The sequence below is a fragment of the Pteropus vampyrus genome, unplaced genomic scaffold, assembly GCF_000151845.1.
Source record: "Pteropus vampyrus isolate Shadow unplaced genomic scaffold, Pvam_2.0 Scaffold17, whole genome shotgun sequence".
Taxonomy (NCBI): domain Eukaryota; kingdom Metazoa; phylum Chordata; class Mammalia; order Chiroptera; family Pteropodidae; genus Pteropus; species Pteropus vampyrus.
The window spans coordinates 3623619-3626395 of NW_011888798.1; positions in this window are offsets into that span (position 1 = coordinate 3623619).

The window sequence follows — 2777 nt, forward strand, 5'->3', positions numbered from 1 at the left end:
GTACTTAGGTCATATGTAACTATTACAAAAGTTTCATAGAGCACTTTTATGTGTATTACTAGCCTTCAGAATAGTACATGCAGAGCCTTCAGGTCCTACTGAAGTTCAACATTATTATAGACTTCCACTCCTGCACTCTTCCCCTCACACTGAATACTCATCCCATAGCCTAAGGCTGTGGTTCTCAAACTAAAGCAAACATAAACATCACCAGAGAGTATGATATTTATTATGGTTATATCTTGGCAATATCATGGCACATCACAGATACTTTGATTCTGGGCCTGATTATGGGCTAAGACCTAGAAACTTGATTTTAACAAGTAATGTGAATGTGGGTGAATTTCTGACAGTGCTGAAGAACACTGCCTTGAGGGCTATAGTTCTGAAATATTCTACAGTTTCTATGTTGTCATCGATTTACTTTTCTCCTATTTTGTTATTCATCCAACTAGTATATGCCCAACACTGTGAGAGATACTAGGTGTGTAGGCCTCACATTGCTATAACATAGTTGAAAGAAATGCAGAAAATGGAATATAATATGATTTTATTAATAAAGTTTATATGAGTTTGGTTTAAGATTTTATTCTTTTTTTTTCCCCCTACACAGTAGGTAACCATTAGAAAAATGTGGGCAAAAAAAAAATGACACCATGTTTTTGCTAGTTATAAAGATCACTTTGGTGTGAAGGAGGGCAAGATAACCTTTAGGAGGTTGCAACCACCCAAATAAGAGATGGTTAGTTAATGTACTGAAGAGCAGGACTGAAGATAGTCTTTGCTGCTCAGGATATAAGAAACAATAGAAGCATAATTTCTCACTGTTTAATAGGCAAAGTAGACAAGCAGATGGTCATCCTGATGCAGTGCAACATGTTCTGTGCTAATGGGATTTATGTTACATGATTGCAAAAGGCAGCGACCCACTCAGAAACACTCTCTTATGCACTGCAACTCTGTCTCAGAGCAAGAAATAGAGGGACTGTGGATGAGCATTTGACCCCCAAATCAAGGTGGCTAGAAATTAAGATGAGCTCAGAATCCTGAATTACCTTTCAATAAATGTGAGAATATAATATGATTTAACATTGCAATAGATTAGAGATTAAAAAAAGCAAAACTTCTTTGTCATGCCTTCAATAGTAAAATCCATAGGCTCTAAATCCAGATCCGCAAAAGGCAGGGATGCTACTATATTTTTTTCCAATTTTATATAATCTTCTCACATAATCTCTATATAATAGAATCATTTGTTGAAAATCCTCAGGACCTTATTCTAAGCAATCAAGAGATTGATGACTCTCCTCTCCCTGACATTCCTGTTCAATTAGGTAGAGGTCAGGGAAACATCTGCTCCATATATCACCAATGAGTATTAAGGACTTCAATAAAAATAAAGTTCTCTGATTTTAGGTCTTGGTACAACACAAAGGAAATTCACCTTTCACTTATAAAAAAAGGTGACAATGAACTGATCTTCTCCATCAAATTCTTCATTTTAGATTTAAATTTTTTTCCCCTTATTATTTATTACCTTGTTTTATTATTTTTAACTTTCCTCTATAACCTTCCTGTTTACCCTGTTGATATACAGCTTGACTTTGGATCAAATGTAGTGGAGGTTCTCATTAAATGCTGAGCAGCAAGTTTTGACAAACTCTACTTTCGCACAAGTTCCACAAGAGAAATACATAATATAATTTTTATGGTTGACTGCCTTGAGAAAATTTAGCACACCAGAAGCATAATTCATTCAAGGGAAAAAAATCTCTTTAGCTGAGTTATTACCTGAGTGCAGCTCTGCAGATGGAAATAAAGTTTGAAAGCTTCCGCGTACATAAGGACTACAAATGGATTTGGGTCATCAATAACGTGACTAAGTTCAGAATTAGTGTGTTAAAGTATTTCCCTCTAACAAATAGTAATAATATCCATTGTGCTTGTGTATATAATGTGACGGAGTTCCTGTCCTACACTTTATATATGTTGCCTCATTATAATCCTAACAGTCCTATCATATAAACACTATTATTCCCATTTACAGATGTAAAAGCTGAGGATCAGAAAGATTGAATAACTCCTACAAGGTCACATCACTGGTAAGTGTTGAATCTAAGTCTCTTATATTCCATTAGCCAAGGCTTTTTTCCTATGACTTTCATGAAATTTTTACTGCTCATCCTAACTAGAGGTATTGTTCATCACTGAGTGCCTGTAAATTATGTATTTGATGTTCTGCACATTGTTTGTCAGGGCAAGCAAGAGAGAGTACTAAAAATATAGCAAGAGGTGATCTGATCCAAAGAAAAGCAATAAGGTTTTCATCTCAGAAACACCATGCAGTGAACAAACTAATGGAGGAATAGATGATGAAGAGGACAGAAGCCAGAGTTGATTTTGATGTTAATACTGAAGCACATGAGAATGTGTATTCCTTGCCAAATTATTTGTTTGCTATTGTTTGCAAAATCTAATTGTATCACACTACAGAGTGTGAAACGCTAAATAAAATGTTTCTTTGCCATATCTATCTATACGCAGAGCTTTGATTTCCTCAATACAGTATTTGCATATATCCGATATAGTTATAAAGACAGAACCACGCTGCAGTGATATTTTAAAAAAGAGTCATTTAGAAAGTAAATGAGAAATAAATATGGGACTTGTAGTTTGGAATATATTATGTCCCTTTCTCTATGGATTTCTGGCCCACTCTCTTTAACCATCTAATTCATTCGCTGCATCCATTTTAGGACTCTTCATTACAAGAAATA